Source organism: Pseudorca crassidens, chromosome 4 (genome assembly GCF_039906515.1).
Source record: "Pseudorca crassidens isolate mPseCra1 chromosome 4, mPseCra1.hap1, whole genome shotgun sequence".
Taxonomy (NCBI): domain Eukaryota; kingdom Metazoa; phylum Chordata; class Mammalia; order Artiodactyla; family Delphinidae; genus Pseudorca; species Pseudorca crassidens.
The window spans coordinates 29,479,713-29,500,746 of NC_090299.1; the positions used below are offsets into that span (position 1 = coordinate 29,479,713).

Sequence of the window (21,034 nt, forward strand, 5' to 3'; positions counted from 1 at the left end):
GGAATTCCCATACATTGCTGGGGGGAATGCAAGCTGGTACAGCCATTTTGGAGGATAGTTTGGCAGTTTCTTACAAAACTAAACATACTCTTAACATATGGCCCAAGAATTGTGCTCCTTTGTGTTTACCCAAAGGAGTTTAAAACATGTCCTGAGGTTGGTTCAAGATGGCAGGATAGAAGGACATGCTCTGCTCCCTCTTTCGAGAACACCGGAATCACAACTAACTGCTGAACAGTCATCGACAGGAAGACACTGGAACTCACCAAAAAAGATACCCCACATGCAAAGACAAAGGAGAAGCCACAATGAGATGGTAGGAGGGACGCTATCACAATAAAATCAAATCCCATAACTGCTGGGTGGGTGACTCGCAAACTGGAGAACACTTATACCACAGAAGTCACCCACTGGAGTAAAGGTTCTGAGCCCCACATCAGGCTTCCCAACCTGGGGGTCTGACAACAGGAGGAGGAATTCCTAGAGAATCAGACTTTGAAGGCAGAGGGATTTGATTGCAGGACTTGGACAGGACTGGGGGAAACAGAGACTCCACTCTTGGAGGACACACACAAAGTAGTGTGCACATTGGGATCCAGGGGAAGGAGCAGTGACCCCATAGGAGACTGAACCAGACCTACCTGCTAGTGTTGGAGGGTCTCCTGCAGAGGCAGGGGGCAACTGTGGCTCACCAAAGGACAAGGACACTGGCAGCAGAAGTCTGGGAAGTACTCCTTGGCGTGAGCCCTCCCTGAGTCTGCCATTAGCTCCACCAAAGAGCCTGGGTAGGCTCCAGTATTGGGTCGCCTCAGGCCAAACAACCAACAGGGAGGGAACCCAGCCCCACCCATCAGCAAACAAGTGTATTAAAGTTTTATTGAACTCTCCCCACCAGAGCAACAGACAGCTCTATCCACCACCAGTCCCTCCCATCAGGAACCTTCAACAAGCCTCTTACATAGCCTCATCCACCAGAGGGCAGAGAGCAGAAGCAAGAAGAACTACAGTCCTGCAGCCTGTGGGACAAAACCCACATTCACACAAAGATAGACAAGATGAAAAGGAAGAGGGCTGTGTACCAGCTGAAGGAACAAGATAAAACCCCAGAAAAACAACCAAATGAAATTGAGATAGGCAATCTTCCAAAAAAGAATTCAGAATAATGATAGTGAAGATGATCCAGGACCTTGGAAAAAGAATGGAGGCAAAGATTGAGAAGAGGAAAGAAATGTTTAACAAAGATCTAGAAGAAATAAAGAACAAACAGATGAACAATACAATAACTGAAATGAAAAATACACTAGAAGGAATCAATAGCAGAATAACTGAGGCAGAAGAACGAATAAGTGACCTGGAAGACAGAATGGTAGAATTCACTGCTGTGGAAAAGAATAAAGAAAAAAGAATGAAAAGAAATGAAGACAGCTTAAGAGACCTCTGGGACAACATTAAATGTAACAACATTCGCATTATAGGGGACCCAGAAGGAGAAGAGAGAGAGAAAGGACCTGAGAAAATATTTTAAGAGATTATAGTTGAAAACTTCTGTAACATGGGGAAAGAAATAGCCACCCAGTCCAAGAAGCACAGAGAGTCCCATACATGATAAACCCAAGGAGAAACATGCCGAGACACATAGTAATCAAATTGGCAAAAATTAAAGACAAAAACATTATTGAAAGCAGCAAGGGAAAAACGACAAATAACATACAAGGGAACTCCCATAAGGTTAACATAAGGTTAACAGAGGATTTCTCAGCAGAAACTCTACAAGCCAGAAGGGAGTGGCATGATAGAGTGATGAAAGGGAAGAACCTACAACCAAGATTACTCTGCCCAGTAAGGATCTCATTCAGATTTGATGGAGAAATCAAAAGCTTTACAGAGAAGCAAAAGCTAAAAGAATTCAACACCACCAAACCAGCTCTACAGCAAATGCTAAAGGAACTTCTCTAAGTGGGAAACACAAGAGAAGAAAAGGATCTACAAAAACAGACCCAAAACAATTAAGAAAATGGTCATAGGAACATACATATCGATAATGACCTTAAACGTGAATGGATTAAATGCTCCAACCAAAAGACACAGGCTTGCTGAATGGATACAAAAACAAGACCCATATATATGCTGTCTATAAGAGACCCACTTCAGATCTAGGGACACATACAGACTGAAAGTGAGGGGTTGGAAAAAGATATTCCATGCAAATGGAAATCAAAAGAAAGCTGAAGTAGCAATAGTCATATCAAATAAAATAGACTTTAAAATAAAGAATATTACAAGAGATAAGGAAGGACACTACGTAATGATCAAGGGATGACTCCAAGAAGAATATAGAACAATTATAAATATATATGCACCCAACATAGGAGCACCTCAATACATAAGGCAACTGCTAACAGCTCTAAAAGAGGAAATTAACAGTAACACAGTAATAGTGGGGGACTTTAACACTTCACTTACACCAATGGACAGATCATCCAAACAGAAAATTAATAAGGAAACACAAGCTTTAAATGGCACAACAGACCAGATAGATTTAATTGGTATTTTTAGGACATTCCATCCAAAACCAGCAGATTACACTCTCTCCTCAAGTGTGCATGGAACATTCTCCAGGATAGATCACATTTTGGGTCACAAATCAAACCTCAGTAAATTTAACAAAACTGAAATCATATCAAGCATCTTTTCTGACCACAACGCTATGAGATTAGAAATGAATTACAGGGAAAAAAACGTAAAAAACACAAACACATGGAGGCTAAACAATACATTATTAAATAACCAAGAGATCACTGAAGAAATCACAGAGGAAATCAAAATATACCTAGAGACAAATGACAATGAAAACACAATGATCCAAAACCTATGGAATGCAGCAAAAGCAGTTTTAAGAGGGAAGTTTATAGCTATACAAGCCGACCTCAAGAAACAAGAAAAATCTCAAATAATCTAACGTTACACCTAAAGGAACTAGAGAAAGAAGAACAAACAAAACCCAAAGTTAGCAGAAGGAAAGAAATCATAAAGATTGGAGCAGAAATAAATGAAATAGAACAAAGAAAACAATAGCAAAGATCAGTAAAACTAAAAGCTGGTTCTTTGAGAAGGTAAACAGAATTGATAAACCATTAGCCAGACTCATCAAGAAAGAGAGGGAGAGGATTCAAATCAATAAAATTAGAAATGAAAAAGGAGAAGTTACAACAGACACGACAGAAATACAAAGCATCTTAAGAGGCTACTACAAGCAACTCTGTTCCTATAAAATGCACAACCTTCAAGAAATGGACAAATTCTTAGAAAGGTATAGCCTTCCAAGACTGAACAGGAAGAAACAGAAAATAGGAACAGACCAATCACAAGTAATGAAATTGAATCTGTGATTAAAAGTCTTCTAACAAACAAAAGTCCAGGACCAGATGGCTTCACAGGTGAATTCTATCAAACATTTAAAGAAGAGCTAACACCCATTCTTCTCAAACTCTTCTAAAATGTTGCAGAGGAAGGAAAACACCCAAACTCATTCTATGAGGCCACCATCACCCTGATAGCAAAACCAAAGATAGTACAAAAACAGAAAATTACAGACCAATATCACTGATGAATATAGATGAAAAAATCCTCAAGAAAACACTAGCAAACAGAATCCAACAACATATTAAAAGGATCATACACCATGATCAAGTGGGGTTTATCCCAGAGATGCAAGGATTCTTCAATATATGCAAATCAATCAATGTGATACACCATATTAACAAATTGAAGAACAAAACCCATATGATCATCTCAATAGATGCAGAAGAAGCTTTTGACAAAATTCAACACCCATTTATCATAAAAACTCTCCAGAAAGTGGACGTAGAAGGAAGCTACTTTAACATAATAAAGGCCATATACAATAAACCCGCAGTAAACATCATTCTCAATGGTGAAAAACTGAAAGCATTTCCTCTAAGATCAGGAACAAGACAAGGATGTCCACTCTCACCACTAGTATTCAACATAGTTTTGGAAGTCCTAGCCATGGCAATCAGAGAAGCAAAAAGTAAAAAAAGGAATACAAACTGGAAAAGAAAAAACTGTCACTGTTTGCAGATGACATGATACTATACATAGAGAATCCTAATGATGCCACCAGAAAACTACTAGAGTTAATCAATGAATTTGGTAAAGTTGCAGGATACAAAACTAATGCACAGAAATATCTTGCATTCCTCTACACTAATGATGAAAGATCTGAAAGAGGAATTAAGGAAACACTCCCATTTAACATTGCAACAAAAAGAGTAAAATGCCTAGGAATAAACCTACCTAGGGAGACAAAATTCCTGTATGCAGAAAAGTGTAAGACACTGATGAAAGAAATTAAAGATGACACAAACAGATGGAGAAATATACCATGTTCTTGGATTGGAAGAATCAACATTGTGAAAATGAGTATACTACCGAAAGCAATCTACAGATTCAATGCAATCCCTATCAAATTACCAATGGCATTTTTTACAAAACTAGAACAAAAAGTCTTAAAATTTGTATGGAGACACAAAAGACCCCGAGTAGCCAGAGCAGTCTTGAGGGAAAACAGTGGAGCTGGAGGAATCAGACTCTCTGACTTCAGACTATACTACAAAGCTACAGTAATCAAGACAGTATGGTACTGGCACAAAAACAGAAATATAGATAAATGGAACAGGATAGAAAGCCCAGAGAGAAACCCACACACCTATGGTTAACTAATCTATGACAAAGGAGGCAAGGTTATACAATGGAGAAAAGACAGTCTCTTCAATAAGTGGTGCTGGGAAAACTGGACAGCTACATGTAAAAGAATGAAATTAGAACACTCCCTAATACCATACAGAAAAATAAACTCAAAATGGATTAGAGACCTAAATGTAAGACCGCACACTATAAAACTCTTAGAGAAAAACATAGGAAGAAAACTCTTTGACATAAATCACAGGAATATCTTTTTTGATCCACCTCCTAGAGTAATGGAAATAAAAACAAAAAGAAATAAATGGGACCTAATGAAACTTAAAAGCTTTTGCACAGCAAAGGAAACCATAAACAAGATGAAAAGACAACTCTCACAATGGGAGAAAATATTTGCAAAGGAATCAATGGACAAAGGATTAATCTCCAAAATATATAAACAGCTCATGCAGCTCAATATTAAAAAAAACAACCAAATCCAAAAATGGGCAGAAGAGCTAAATAGGTATTTCTCCAAAGAAGACATACAGATGGCCAGGAAGTACATGAAAAGCTGCTCAATATAACTAATTATTAGAGAAATGCAAATCAGAACTACAATGAGGTATCACCCCACACCAGTTAGAATGGCATCATCAGAAAATCTATAAACAACAAATGCTGGAGAGGGTGTGGAGAAAAGGGAACCCTCTTGCACTGTTGGTGGGAATGTAAATTGATACAGCCACTATGGAGAACAGTATGGAGGTTCCTTAAAGAACTAAAAATAGAATTACCATATGACCCAGCAATCCTACTACTGGGCATATACCTTGAGAAAACCATAATTCAAAAAGACACATGCAACCCAGTGTTCATTGCAGCACTATTTACAATAGCCAGGTCATGGAAGCAACCTAAATGCCCATCGACAGACAAATGGATAAAGAAGTTGGGGTACATGTATACAATGGAATATTACTCAGCCATAAACAGGAACGAAACTGGGTCATTTTTAGACGTGGATGCATCTAGAAACTGTCATACAGAGTTAAGTAAGTCAGAAAGAGAGAAACAAATATCGTATATTAACGCATATGTGTGGAACGTAGAAAATGGTACACATGAACCCATTTGCAGAGCAGAAATTGAGACACAGAAATAGAGAAAAAACGTATGGACACCAAGTGGGGAAAGCGGCAAGGTGTTGGGGTTGTGGTGTGATGAATTGGGAGATTGGTATTGACATGTATACACTGATGTGCATAGAATGGATGACTAATAAAAAATTAATTAAAAAAAAAAGTCCTGAACGAGGATGTTTATAGTAGCTTTATTTGTCATTGCCAAAACTTGGAAGCACCAAGATTTCTTTCATGTACCAGATAAACTGTGGGCAGTGGAATATTACACAGTGCTAAAAAGAAAGAAGCTATGAAACCATGGAAAAATAGGGAGGAACCTTAAATGCATATTATCAATATTAATTGAAAGAAATGAATCTGAAAGGGCTACACACTGTATGATGCCACCTGTTTGACATTTTGGAAGAGTCAAAAAGATGGAGACAATAAAGAGATCAGTGGGGCTTCCCTGGTGGCGCAGTGGTTGAGAGTTCGCCTGCCGAAGCAGGGGACACGGGTTCGTGCCCCAGTCCGGGAAGATCCCACATGCCGTGGAGCTGCTGGGCCCGTGAGCCGTGGCTGTTGAGCCTGTGTGTCCGGAGCCTGTGCTCCGCAACGGGAGAGGCCACAGCAGTGAGAGGCCCACATACCGCACACACACACACACACAAAAATCAGTTGATGACATGCTGGGGTGTGAGAGGTGGAGAGATGAATAGGTAGAGCATAGAGGATTTTTAGGGCAGTGAAAATACTCTGTATGATATAGTAATGATGGATATATGCATACAACTTTAGCCATATTTTCTCAGAAGTGAAGAACAGCAGAAAGATCCAATAATTTAAAGGATGAGTTTCTAAAAAGTATCCCTCGGAAGACCTTCAAGATGGCAGAGGAGTAAGACGTGGAGATCAACTTTCTCCCCACAAATACATCAAAAATGCATGTACATGTAGAACAACTACAGAACACCTACTGAACCCTGGCAGAAGACTTCAGACTTCCCAAAAGGCAAAAACTCCCTACCTACCTGGGTAGGGCAAAAGGAAAAACAGAGACAAAAGAATAGCGATGGGACCTGCACCTCAGGGAGGGAGCTGTGAAGGAGGAAAAGTTCCACACACTGGAAAGCCCCTTCACTGGCGGAGATGAGGGGTGGGCGGGGGGGAAGCTTTGGAGCCACGGACGAGAATGCAGCAACAGGGGTGCGGAGGGCAAAGTGGAGAGATTCCTGCACAGAGGATCAGTGCCGACCAGCACTCACCAGCCCAAGAGGCTTGTCTGCTCACCCGCCAGGGCAGGCGGGGCTGGGAGCTGAGGCTGAGGCTTCGGAGGTCAGACCCCAGGGAGAGGACTAGGGTTGGCTGCGTGAACACAGCCTGAAGGGGGTAGTGCGCCACAGATAGCAGGGAGAGAGTCTGGGAAAAAGTCCAGAACTGCCTACGAGGAGAGGGGATTCAGAGCACCGCCTAAATGAGCTCCAGAGGTGGGCGTGAGCTGTGGCTATCAGCGCAGACACAAGAGACGGGCATGAGATTCTAAGGCTGAGTCTGCAGCCACTAAGAATCCTGTGTGCAAGCACAGGTAACTATCCACACGTCCCCTCCCAGGAGCCTGTGCAGCCCGCCACTGCCAGGGTCCTGTCATCCAGGGACAGCTTCCCCAGGAGAACACATGGTGCGCCTCAGGCTGGTGCAATGTCACACCAACCTCTGTTGCCACAGGCTCTCCCCGCATTCTGTACCCTTCCCTCCCCCCCAGCCTGAGTGAGCCAGAGCCCCCTAATCAGCTGCTATTTTAACCCTGTCCTGTGTGGGCAAAGAACAGACGCCCTCAGGCAACCTACATGCAGAGGTGGGTCCAAATCCAAAGCTGAACCCCAGGAGCTGTGCAAACAAAGAAGAGAAATTTCTCCCAGCAGCCTCAGAAGCAGTGGATGAAATCTCTACAATCAACTTGATGTACCCTGCATCTGTGGAATACCTGAATAGTCAACGAATCATCCCAAAATTGAGGTGGTGGACTTTGGGAGCAACTGCAGACTTGGGGTTTTCTTTCTGCATCTAATTTGTTTCTGGTTTTATGTTTATCTCAATTTAGTATTTAGAGCTTATTATCACTGGTAGATTTGTTGATTTGGTTGCACTCTTCCTTTTTTCTTTATATGTATATATATTTTTCTCCTTTTCTTTTTCTGATTGTATACGTGTATGCGTCTTTGTGTGATTTTGTCTGTATAGCTTTTCTTTGATGGTTTGTTCTAGGGTTATGTCTGTCCATTTTTTCTTTTTTTTTTTTCATATAGTTTTTAGCACTTGTTATCATTGGTGGATTTGTTTTTTGGTTTGGTCATTCTCTTGTTTCTTTCTTTTTTTTATTACATCTTTAATTTTTATTTTTAATAATATATTTTTTTATTTTTTATTTTAGTAACTATTTTTTTTTTCCTTTCTTTCTTTTTCTTCTCCCTTTTCTTCTGAGCCGAGTAGCTGACAGGGTCTTGGTGCTCCGGCCGGGTGTCAGGCCTGAGCCTCTGAGGTGGGAGAGCCGAGTTCAGGACATTGGTCCACCAGAGACTGCATGGCCCACATAATATCAAACGGCAAAAGCTCTCCCAGAGATGTCCATCTCAACACTAAGACCCAGCTCCACTCAACAACCAGCAAGTGACAGTGCTGGACACCCTATGCCAAACAACTAGCAGGACAGGAACACAACCCCACCCATTAGCAGAGAGGCTGCCTAAAATCATAATAAGTTCACAGACACACCAAAACACACAACTGGACGTGGTCCTGCCCACCAGAAAGATGAGATCCAGCCTCATCCACCAGAACACAGGCACTAGTCCCCTCCACCAGGAAGCCTACACAAACCACTGAAACAACCTTACCCACGGGGCACAGACATCAAAAACAATGTGAATACGAACCTGCAGCTTGTGAAAAGGAGACTCCAAACACAGTAAGTTAAGCAACATGAGAAGACAGAGAAATATGCAGCAGATGAAGGAGCAACGTAAAAACCCACCAGGCCAAACAAATGAAGAGGAAATAGGCAGTCTACCTAAAGAAGAATTCAGGGTAATAATAGTAAAGATGATCCAAATCTTGGAAATAGAATGGAGAAAATACAAGAAACGTTTAACCAGGACCTACAAGAACTAAAGAGCAAACCAATGATGAACAACACAATAAATGAAATGAAAAATTCTCTAGAAGGAATCAATAGCAGAATAACTGAGGCAGAAGAATGGATAAGTGCCCTGGAAGATAAAATAGTGGAAATAACTACCACAGGGCAGAATAAAGAAAAAAAATGAAAAGAATTGAGGACAGTCTCAGAGACCTCTGGGACAACATTAAATGCACCAACGTTTGAATTATATAGGGGTCCCAGAAGAAGAAGAGGAAAAAAAAGAACTGAGAAAATATTTGAAGAGATCATAGTTGAAAACTTCCCTAGTATGGGAAAGGGAATAGTCAATCAAGTCCAGGAAGCACAGAGAGTCCTACACAGGATAAATCCAAGGAGAAACATGCCAAGACACGTATTAATCAAACTACCAAAAATTAAATACAAAGAAAAAATATTAAAAGCAGCAAGGGAAAAGCAACAAATAACATACGTGGGAATCCACATAAGGTTAACAGCTGATGTTTCAGAAGAAACTTGCAAGCCAGAAGGGAGTGGCAGGACATACTTAAAGTGATGAAAGGAAAAAACCTAACAACCAAGATTACTCTACCCAGCAAGGATCTCATTCAGAGTCGACAGAGAAATTAACACCTTTACAGACAAAAGCTAAGAGAATTCAGCACCACCAAACCAGCCCTACAACAAATGCTAAACGAACTTCTCTAGGCAGGAAACACAAGGGAAGGAAAAGACCTACAATAACAAACCCAAAACAAGAAAATGGTAATAGCAACATTGATAACTACCTTAAATGTAAATGGATTAAATGCTCCAATCAAAAGACATAGAGTGGCTGAATGGATATAAAAACAAGACCCGTATATATGCTGTCTACAAGAGACCCACTTCAGACCTAGGGACACATACAGACTGAAAGTGAGGGGATGGAAAAAGATATTCCATGCAAATGGAAATCAAAAGAAAGCTGGAGTAACAATTCTCATATCAGTCAAAATAGACTTTAAGATAAAGACTATTACAAGAGACAAAGAAGCACACTACATAATGATCAAGGGATCAATCCAAGAAGATATAAGAATTGTAAATATGCACCAAACATAGGAGCACCTCAATACATAAGGCATTGCTAACAGCCATAAAAGAGGAAATTGATAGTAACACAATAGTAGGGGACTTTAACACCCCACTTTCAGCGATGGACAGATCATCCAAAATGAAAATAAAGAAACACAAGCTTTAAATGATACATTAAAAGGATGGACTTAATTGATATTTATTGGACATTCCATCCAAAAACAACAAAATACACTTTCTTCTCAAGTGCTCATGGAACATTCTCCAGGATAGACCATATCTTGGCTCACAAATCAAGCCTTGGTAAATTTAAGAAAATTGAAATCATATCAGGTATCCTTTCTGACCACAATGCTATGAGACTAGATATCAATTACAGGAAAAAATCTGTAATATACAAACACATGGAGGCTAAACAATACACTACTTAATAACCAAGAGATCACTGAAGAAATCAAAGAGGAAATCAAAAAATACCTAGAAACATGGGCTTCCCTGGTGGCGAATTAGTTGGGAGTCCGCCTGCCGATGCAGGGGACACGGGTTCGTGCCCCAGTCCGGGAGGATCGCACATGCCGTGGAGGGGCTGGGCCCGTGAGCCATGGCCGCTGGGCCTGCGCGTCCGGAGCCTGTGCTCCGCAGCGGGAGAGGCCACAACAGTGAGAGGCCCGAGTACCACAAAAAAAAACACCCAAAAATACAAACAAAAAAAACCCTAGAAACAAATGACAATGAAAACACGGTGACCCAAAACCTATGGGATGCAGCAAAAGCAGTTCTAAGAGGGAAGTTTATAGCAATACAGTCCTACCTCAAGAAACCAGAAACATCTTAAATAAACAACCTAACCTTACACCTAAAGCAATTAGAGAAGAACAAAAACCCCCTAAAGTTACCAAAAGGAAAGAAATTATAAAGATCAGATCAGAAATAAATGAAAAAGAAATGAAGAAAACAGTAGCAAAGATCAGTAAAACTAAATGCTGGTTCTTTGAGAAGATAAACAAAATTGATAAACCATTAGCCAGACTCATCAAGAAAAAAAAGGAGAAGACTCAAATCAATAGAATTATTAATGAAAAAGGAGAAGTAACAGCTGACACTGCAGAAATACAAAGGATCCTTAGAGATTACTACAAGCAACTCTATGCCAATAAAATGGACAGCCTGGAAGAAATGGACAAATTCTTAGAAATGCACAACCGGCCAAGACTGAACCAGGAAGAAACAGAAAATATGAACAGACCAATCACAAGCACTGAAATTAAGACTGTGATTAAGAATCTTGCAACAAACAAAAGTCCAGGACCAGATGGCTTCACAGGTGAATTCTATTGAACATTTAGAGAAGAGCTAACACCTATCCTTCTCAAACTCTTCCAAAATATAGCAGAGGGAGGAGCACTCCCAAACTTATTCTATGAGACTACCATCACTCTGATACCAAAACCAGACAAGATGTCACAAAGAAAGAAAACTACAGGCCAATATCACTGATGAAAATAGATGCAGAAATCCTCAACAAAATACTAGCAAAGAGAATCCAACAGCACATTAAAGGGATCATACACCATGAACAAGTGGTGTTTATCCCAGGAATTCAAGGATTCTTCAGTATATGCAAATCAATCAATGTGATACACCATATAACAAACTGAAGGATAAAAACCATATGATCATCTCAATAGGTGCAGAAAAAGCTTTTGACAAAATTCAACACGCATTTTTGATAAAAACCCTCCAGAAAGTATGCATAGATGGAACTTACCTCAATAAAATAAAGGCCATAGTTGACAAACGCACAGCCAGCATTGTTCTTAGTGGTGAAAAACTGAAACCATTTCTACTAGGATGAGGAAAAAGAGAAGGTTGCCCACTCTTACCACTAGTATTTAAAATAGTTTTGGAAGTTTTAGCCACAGCAATCAGAGAAGAAAATGAAATGAAAGAAATCCAAATCAGAAAAGAAGAAGTAAAACTGTCACTGTTTGCAAATGACATGCTTCTATATACATAGAATCCTAAAGATGCTACCAGAAAACTACTAGAGCTAATCAAGGAATTTGGTAAAGTAGCAAGATACAAAATTAATGCACAGAAATATCTTGCATTCCTATACACTAATGATGAAAAATCTGAAAGAGAACTTAAGGAAACACTCCCATTTACCATTGCAACAAAAAAGAATAAAATATCTAGGAATAAACCTACCTAAGGAGACAAAAGACCTATATGCAGAAAACTGTAAGACACTGATGAAAGAAATTAAAGATGATACAAACAGATGGAGAGATATACAGTGTTCTTGGATTGGAAGAGTCAACATTGTGAAAATGACTCTACTACCCAAAGCAATCTACAGATTCAATGCAATCCCTATCAAACTACCAATGGCATTTTTCACAGAACTAGAACAAAAAATTTCACAATTTGTGTGTAAACACAAAAGATGCCGAATAGCCAAAGCAATCTTGAGAAACAAAAGCAGAGCTGGAGGAATCAGGCTCCCTGACTTCAGACTATATTACAAAGCTACAGTAATCAAGACAGTATGCTACTGGCACAAAAACAGAAATATAGATCAATGGAACAGGCTAGAAAGCCTAGACATAAACCTATGCACATATGGTCACCTTATCTTTGATAAAGGAGGCAAAAATATACAATGGAGAAAAGACAGCCTCTTCAATAAGTGGTGCTGGGAAAATTGGACAGCTACATTGAAAAGAATGAAATTAAAACACTCCCTAACACCATACACAAAAATAAACTCAAAATGGTTTAAAGACCTAAATATAAGGCCAGACACTATAAAACTCTTAGTGGAAAACATAGAACACTCTATGACATAAATCACAGCAAGATCCTTTTTGACCCACCTCGTAGAGAAATGGAAATAAACACAAAAATAAACAAATGGGACCTAATGAAACTTAAAAGCTTTTTCACAGCAAAGGAAACCATAAGCAAGATGAAAAGCAACCTTTAGAATGGGAGAAGATATTTGCAAATGAAGCAACTGACAAAGGATTAATCTCCAAAATATTCAAGCAGCTCATGCAGCTCAATATCAAAAAAACAACCCAATCCAAAAATGGGCAGAAGACTTAAGTAGGCATTTCTCCAGAGAAGATATACAGATTGCCAACAAACACATGAAAGGATACTCCACATCACTAATCATTAGAGAAATGCAAATCAAAACTACAATGAGGTTTCACCTCACACTGGTCAGAATGGCCATCATCAAAAAATCTACTAACAAGTGCTGGAGCAGATGTGGAGAAAAGGGAGCCCTGTTGCACTGTTGGTGGGAATGTAAATTGATACAGCTACTATGGAGAACAGTATGGAGGTTCCTTAAAATACTAAAAATAGAACTACCATATGACCCAGCAATCCCACTACTGGGCCTATACCCTGAGAAAACCATAATTCAAAAAGGGTCATGTACTACAATGTTCATTTCAGCACTATTTTGAATAGTCAGGACATGGCAGCAATCTAAGCAATCTAAGTGATAAAGAAGATGTGGCACATATATACAATGGAATATTACAGAGTGAAGTAAGTCGGAGAGAAAGAAATATATGCTAACACATATATATGGAATGTAAACAAAAATGGTTTTGAAGAAACTAGGGATAGGGCAGGAATAAAGATGCAGACGTAGAGAATGGACTTAAGGACATGAGGAGGGGGAAGGGTAAGCTGGGACGAAGTGAGAGAGTGTCGTGGGCATATACACACTACCAAATGTAAAATAGATAGCTAGTGGGAAACAGCTGTATGGCACAGGGAGATCAGCTTGGTGCTTTGTGTTCACCTAGAGGGGTGGGATAGGGAGGCCTGGAGGGAGATGCAAGAGCGAGGAGAAATGGGAGTGTATGTATGTGTATAGCTGATTCACTTTGTTATACAGCAGAAACTAACACACCATTGTAAAGCAATTATACTCCAATAAAGATGTTAGAAAACAAAAACACTGTAGTGCTTCAATATGGCATAATGGTATGCTTTAACAAATAAAATGGTAGTTTTTGAATATATATATATAATTATATATATATATATAAAACCACATTAAATCATGAATTTTAAAGCACATGCAAAGATGCTCAACATCACTAATCATCAAAGAAATGCAAATCAACACCACAATGAGGTATCACATCACACCAGTCAGAATGGCCATCATTACAAAATCTACAAACAATAAATGCTGGAGAGGGTGTGGAGAAAAGGGAACCCTCCTGCACTGTTGGTGGGAATGTAAATTGATACAGCCACTATGGAGAGCAGTATGGCGGTTCCTTAAAAAACTAAATATAGAACTACCATATGACTCAGCAATCCCACTACTGGGCATATACTCTGAGGAAACCATAATTCAGAAAGATACACGTACCACAGTGTTCACTGCAGCACTATTTACAATAACCAGGACATGGAAGCAACCTAAATGTCCTTCAACAGATGAATGGATAAAGAAGATGTGGCACATATATACAGTGGAATATTACTCAGCCATAAAAAGACACCAAACTGAGTTATTTGTAATGAGGTGGATGGACCTAGAGTCTGTCATACAGACTGAAGTTAAGTCAGAAAGAGAAAAACAAATAGCATATGCTAACGCACATATATGGAATCTAAAAAAAAACGGTACTGATCAACCTAGTGTCAGGGCAGGAATAAAGACACAGACGTAGAGAACGGACTTGAGGATACAGGGTTTGAGCAGGGGAAGGGGAAGCTGGGATGAAAGGAGAGAGCAGCACTGACATATATACACTACCAAATGTGAAATGGATGGCTCGTGGGAAGCAGCTGCATAGCACAGGGAGATCAGGTTGATGCTTTGTGTTGACCTAGAGGGGTGGGATAGAGAGGGTGGGAGTAAGGCTCAAGAGGGAGGGGATATGGGGATATATGTATACATACACCTGATTTACTTTGTTGTACAGCAGAAACTAACACAACATTGTAAAGCAATTATACTCCAATAAAGATAATAAAAAAATAAATAAAAAGAATCCCTTAAATTACTATTGCTGACTCACTGTTCTCCCAAGCTACTGGGTGATTGACATTCTTGCTTTATTTGTCTAAGTAAAGATGTGTTCATCTCCGAAGGCTACAAAATTCACTCATTTATCATCCCCTTTCTTTTAAAGGTTGTTTTGTTTTATTTATTTATTATTTATTTATTTATTTTTGCTTTCTAGAAGAAGTGATACATTTCCTCACCGCCCTCCTGTTCTCTTTGTGAACAACATGCGTTTTCCAAGAAGTTAAGTGAAACTAAGGATCCAGTTGGTGGCCACTGAACAGAGAGAAGGTAATTGCCCCCTGTGAAATCAAAACTATCACGTTCATATAGCATTGTCATGTTGTAAACTGAGATTCTCAGAATTTCCACCACATCTGTTCTCTTCTGTTAAAAACTTCAGAAAGGGTAGTTCCTCTTGCCTCACTCTGCTGTTGTGTACACACTCTGTACTTTTGTGTTGCGCGTAATATTTGGAGAGCGAAAGAAGGTTGAAAAAGAGGAAGAAGAGATAACAGTGAGGTCTCCCACCTTAGGTGGAGCAATGGGGAGGAGAAAGACTATGTGCTTTTTCTGTCAATATGTTTACATTGCCCATGCTGGTTGATTGACTCCCTTCAATCAGAATGCTTCTGAGACAATATAATCAGGTTTTTCTTCCTCTCCATATTTCTATTGTTGGCAGCAACAGGAATGCAGTGTCCTTAAATAGGATTGGTGTTAGTGTAAATTCGATCCAAATAAAAGCAATGCCTTCCTTTTTTGTTTCTGAGAAACTCAACACCACAGAGAAGTATGTTCTGTCTTTACAGTCTGGCCAGTCTGCAGATCACATGTGATCAATGACCCTTATTTTGATATATAATCCATCATATTTTATGACCACTGCTTTGATCAACTGAGCTAAGCAATCACAGAATATATAGATACAGCCTGTTAACCTTGTAACATTATTAGGCAAAGCATATCTGTGTGTCCTATCTGCCATATATCAGAAACATTTTTATGTTAAAGATCACTTTCTATGGGCGTCAGTAGAAGCTGCTACCCACCTCCCTCATTTGCTGAGCCTCAGCACTTCTGTCCATGACAAAATTCAGTAAATTACTCCTGAATTGTCATTGCTTTGTAACAATTACTATCATTCTAGTTTACGTGCTTGCTTTACTGAGATGACTTTTTTAAAGCCTGTGATAACCATATTGAAATAGCATGGGGTGAGGAAGGAGATATGCATGCATATTGTTTCTTCTTCTTACTTTCTGAAAAGTCATATATGCCTTTATTATTCAAAGACTCTATTAAAGGTTAAATATAAAGGTTTTTATATAAGCTTTATAACTATATATATATATATATATATATATATATGAAGTTTGTAAGGCTTCAAGAACTTAACTTGAATGCATATATTTAGTTTTTAAAGATACTAAGTTTCCTAAGTGAATTAAGTTACCTAGATATACCACTGTTGGATACTATTTTTTAAATTTATTTATTTTTGGCCACACTGCACAACTTCTGGGATCTTAGCTCCCTGACGAGGGATTGAACCCATGCCCCCTGCATTGGAAGCGCGGAGTCTTAACCACTGGGCTGCCAGGGAGGTCCATGGGTACTTTTAGTCATAACTCAAAGCACTGCATCTATTGAGCTAGTGTCAGGTGTAAAATCTGTGCTTTCTGAAGCTTATATGCAGCTGATTATTCTTTTAGGAGGTGTGATACATCTTACATCTGCTTTATCACTGTTGTTGTTGCCTTTCTTTTATCATATGGCAACCTACTGTAAAGGACGCTTTTAGAGTTGTTAATATTGTCCTTTTAATTAAGGGTCTCCAGGAATTTGAGAGATGGAATGTAAGTCCACGAGAATTTATTCTAATTGGTTGCTGTCACTTCTTTTATGTGTAATCATTATGATTAACTATTAGTCTTACTGGATACTTAAAAATTCCCAGGTAATGTGATAAGCACTTACCATGCAATGTCTCACTCTACACACCAATTCTATGAATCTGGCACTATTAATAATAATAAAATATAATGTTTTGCATCACTGATGATATCTTTACCCCAATCCTTTCATTAGCCCAGTTTTCACAATTATAAAGTCCAAAGAGTTCTGAAAATCAAAAGTTGTTTTATATGTTCTAAGCAAACAAATTTGTCAGTAGCATCTGACCTGAACTGATAGGAGTTTTTAAAAATAATTTTTATTTTCTCACTAAAAAATATTGCTGCAGAAATACTACTGTTTGATTATAAGGTGCTGCCCCAGAGCCCATTGTAGTTACTCAGTAATACTCAATATTTGTACCATACTACCATTCACAAATCTGAAAATTTCTGATGTCAAACATACAACTAGACACAAAGGTTTTAGGTAAGGATTGTATACTTCTATTTCAAATTTTAGAGTTGGAAGAGTTTTAAAAATAAACTTCCTCATTGTGTACATTGTGTGCATGAGAAAAATGTGTACATGAGAAAAATGAAGTAAGACAAAACTGACACTAAACTTCAGCGCAAAGTTTGTTTTTTACTGTATCATACTTCTTCTTTTCTCTACTCCTAAGAATGAAACCTGACTTTCCCTAGCTACAAAATAGAGGTAACAACAGTACCTATCTGATAATGTGAGCAGTTAATAAGCTAATGCATAAGCAATTCTTGACACATGATAGCTCTGTGTCCCATCAAGAACATTAGTATCATTAGAGATAATACATTGAATGATTAACCTCTGTAATTTTCTTTGTCTGCACTTCCTTATATGTGGGTGGTATCCACATTACCATTAGGAATACTAGGAGAATGAAGGGGGAAAAAATAGAAGTTAAGTTTTTGAAGTCCAGAATAGGCTTTTCATGCCTACACAATAAATTTGAAAGCCAAACAGTTTTAATTTGCAAGAGCCTGGTTAAAAAGGATTTTAGCAATAAAAACAGAAGGCAAGGAAAAAAGCAGACCACAATGTTTATACTGTAACAATAGATTGGAAAGAGACTGGAGGGACGTCCAGAGGGCTCTGTCTCAATAAACTAGTACCCCAGGAGAGGGGTACTAAGATTGAAGGGGCAAGGCTCTGGAAGCGTGTCTTAAAGTCTGAGGTGAAGGCACTGAACTTGGGAAGACCATGTGAACAGAAAGGAATCAGATTGAACAGATGCTACCCACCACTACCACCATCACCCTAGTCAGAAGCCCAGTCAGGGCCTACAGGGTTCCCACTACCACCTGGCAGCCCTGCAGGTCTGCTGTGTCCTGTGTCCATGTTTTTGTTGTCCTTGTCTGCTGAGCATCTTCCATTGACAAAGGTGACCAAACATCCAGGTTTGCCCAGAATGTCCCAGGAATGTAAGTCTGCTGCTTATCTGCTTACACCTCTTATGCCAGCATAATTAGTAACGCCTTCTCTATTATTTATATTCTATAAATGATAAAAATGTATGATCACTCTCCCCATTGACAACAGTCTGCCTTTCCACTGCCGATCATCCAGCAGAGTTAGCACCTGTTCATCTCTTGAGGTTTTTGTATCTTATCTCTACTGTTCCAAATAGACACACCCCTTTAAATGGCCCAGGACCCTTGCAGGGCCCCTAAAGCAGAAGATGAGATCTTTGGCACTCAAAAATGGCATGATCAGCAGAGACCTTAAAACACAGTTGGGAGACACTGGACAGTGGTGACCACTTCTGTTTTACATCTTAATTGAAGTGCAGGTACCTTAGCATATTTCACTCCCTTCAGGGCTTAGCATCTTCCTTGTGCACATAGTATGTGCTCAACAAAGACTGATAAAACATTCTGATTGGAGGAACCCTCAATTTTATTATCAATGCTGATGTAGCCAGGATGAGAAAGAGAAAAGAACTTGATATTGTTTTTAATTCTATAAATGCGTGTTTAAGGTACATGGTTGATATTACAGGAGGTCATCAATGTGTTTAATTTTTTATAAGTTTATGTTCTTCTAAATATTCTTCCAGCAATAGGCAGAAATTTGGGGGAAGGGGAATACTTAGTAGAAAAGAATAGTGATACTTTGGGGTTTTTTCAACTTTTCTTTGTGACTGCTTTATCACAGGAATGTGATATACACTTCCTAAATTTTAGATTGCCCCTTATGCATAGATAAATTATTATAAATATGCAGAACCTTGGCTTGAAGTTTGGGTGACTAAGGACTGTAATTTCGCTGTGGCTTTGAAGTTTCACAATGTGTTCAGAACTTTGAGTTCCAGGGGTCAGCTGCCATGAGGTGTTGTTTGAGAAGAAACCCAGCATCGTCACTTACGTTACACAAAACATTTGTTGACAGCTTACTTCTCATTTAACTCAAAATTTGCGTTGTTTGATGCTTGGTGATTATCATTCCTGCAGTAGAATTTTTCAAAACAAATAATAAACATTAAAAAATCTAACTTATCTCATAGAATTTTATATTCTTTTTTATTTTTGTATATTTAAATAAAGAATAAGGATCATTAGCAATCTTCTGTGGCTTCCTGAATTAAATACATTCCTTCAGGGAAGATTAAGAGACCTTAATTTAGAATAGTCCTTCCAGTAAAGAAAGAAATTTTTAAAAAATTCATTAAAATGTTATAAAAATCAAACTCATTCTGAAAACTTGGCATCAAAAAGACCACAAATAACAAATGCTGGAGAGGGTGTGGAGAAAAGGGAACACTTGTACACTGTCAGTGGGAATATAAATTTGTGCAGCCACCATGGAAAACAGTATGGAAGTTTCTCAAAAAACTAAAAATAGAACTACCATATGACCCAGCAATTCCACTGCTGGGTATATATCCAGAGAAAACAAAAACATTAATTCAAAAAGGTATATGGATTGGGTTGTTTGTTTTTTGATATTGAGCTGCATGAGCTGCTTGTATATTTTGGAGATTAAGCCTTTGTCATTTGCTTTGTTTGCAAATATCTTCTCCCATTTTGAGGGTTGTCTTTTTGTCTTGTTTATGGTTTCCTTTGCTGTGCAAAAGCTTTTAAGTTTCATTAGGTCCCATTTGTTTATTTTTGTTTTTATTTCTGTTTCTCTAGGGTGTGGGTCAGAAAGGATCTTGCTCTGATTTGGGATATGGGGATATATGTATACATATAGCTGATTCACTTTGTTACAACACTGTGAAGCAATTATACTCCAATAAAGATGTTAAAAAGAAAAAGGTATATGCACTGCAGTGTTCATAGTAGCATATTTACAATAGCCAAGATATGGAAGCAAACTAAGTGTCCATCAACAAATGAATGGAGACGATGTGGTGTATATATATATACAATGAAATACTACGCAGCCAAAAAATAATGAAAATTTGACATTTGCAACAACATGGATGGACTTGGAGTGTATTATACTTAGTGAAATAAGTCAGACAGAGAGAGACAAATACTGTATGATATCACTTATATGTGGAATCTGAAAAATAAAACAAACTAATGAATATAACATAAAAGAAACAGACTCACAGATATAGAGAACAAACTAGTGGTTACCAGTGGGGAGGGGGAGGGGAGGGGCAAAATACAGGTAAGGGATTAAGAGGTACAAACAGCTATGTGTAATATAAATAAGCTATAAGGACATATTGTACAGCCCAGGGAATATAGCCAATATTTTATAATAGCTATGAATGGAGTATAACCTTTAAAAGTTGTGAATTACTATGTTGCACATCTGAACTTCATTGTTAACCAACTATATCTCAATAAAAAATGTAATGCAACTAATATTCAAAAAAGGAAATAAGCAGAGTTAAGTCTTTTGAGCTACTTTCCAAACTTGGTTACCTTTTTTCCTAACAATTTTTTAGGGTTGGGTCCTCTAATCTTCATGAGCAACAAGGACATTTTAAGCATAGTGAATGGTTCAAGTACTAATATCTGCTACTCCAGGTAG

The 21,034-nt window shown here is 38.6% G+C and overlaps 1 protein-coding gene and 1 long non-coding RNA gene across 4 annotated transcripts in view; one reads left to right on the forward strand and one right to left on the reverse strand.

The window, feature by feature from the left end:
- The window catches only part of LOC137223488 (uncharacterized), a 253,335-nt gene that overhangs the window by 89,315 nt on the left and 142,986 nt on the right, over positions 1-21,034 (forward strand). For 2 of the 3 annotated variants that reach the window (XR_010942897.1, XR_010942896.1), the window contains exon 2: positions 15,294-15,400. This is a non-coding gene — a long non-coding RNA (uncharacterized lncRNA). Of the gene's footprint in view, positions 1-15,287; positions 15,401-21,034 lie in introns of all 3 variants that reach the window. The other variant, XR_010942898.1, reaches the window with a different exon arrangement.
- Positions 1-21,034, reverse strand: part of ENPEP (glutamyl aminopeptidase) — a 111,622-nt gene that overhangs the window by 70,995 nt on the left and 19,593 nt on the right. The window lies entirely within an intron of this gene.